This window comes from Aplysia californica, unplaced genomic scaffold (assembly GCF_000002075.1).
Source record: "Aplysia californica isolate F4 #8 unplaced genomic scaffold, AplCal3.0 scaffold00053, whole genome shotgun sequence".
Classification (NCBI taxonomy): Eukaryota; Metazoa; Mollusca; class Gastropoda; order Aplysiida; family Aplysiidae; genus Aplysia; species Aplysia californica.
This window is the reverse complement of record NW_004797323.1, coordinates 1,521,337-1,522,348: the sequence shown is the minus strand read 5'-3', so window position 1 is coordinate 1,522,348 and position 1,012 is coordinate 1,521,337.

Below are 1,012 nucleotides of genomic sequence, written 5' to 3'. Positions count from 1 at the left end.
TGTGTGTGCGCGCGCGCGCGTGTGTGTGTATTTATATGTGCGTTGGTGTGTGTGAGTAGAGGGGGGGGTAGTTATTTATCAAAATAACCTCAAATTATGTTACTGTCTGTCCTTCCCATCAAGCCGCCTTTGGCGAATGGTAAAAAACGTTTTGCATTCCATCGACACAAACAAAAAGGACTACACATTTACATACTGAATACTGCCTGTCAGGACCGGCAGTGGCTGTGTGTGGCTCTACATCCCAGACAAAAGGGTTCGTTTTAGTGACAGTTTTACGGCACTAGCAACACAATGACGTAAGAAATGAAGATCAGAGGTGTTACAAGAGGGTAACAAACACAAAAACGAAGGAAGGATCAATAAATAGTAGGACGATAAATGTTTGATAAGAAAGAAAGAGCAAACCATACCAAAGTACCTGCCAACCACCCGCACATAGAAAGGTTAAAATTGAAGTCCCTAATTAGTACACTGCGGTTCTTTAGAAGAAAGACTTTTGGTGACAATTGCTGTTTGTTCTTCAGCAAAATAGAAGTCTGACATTACATTAAAGTAAAAAATATATCAAACTCACTCAGAGAATGCTTTTCTCTTCAGTTCACATAACACATCTCTGATTTTAATTAAAAGAAATGAAAAGAGAATGATGAAATGAAAATGTTTACAAACTTTCATGGAAATGGGGAAATCCCCTTTTTTCACTTCCTACTTTCTGTTAGAGTCCCATATTCATGAATTATTTTTCTTACCGGCATCTGTGGTGTATCGGTTAGGCGCTTCGCTGTCGCACATAGGAGACCCGAGTTCGATTCCTGAATGGAAAGAACATTTCATTTTTATCGAGTATCTCGTTCATTCTGCTGGAATGCATTCCCTCTCAGCTCGGGTTGGTCCTGACAGGGAGGGTCGGAAAGCCGCCTCCTAAGTTATCTAAATTGTGTCATTGGGGATGTAAAGACACCTACATTTTGAAATTTGAATAGATTTTTTTTTATTATTTTTTTTAATT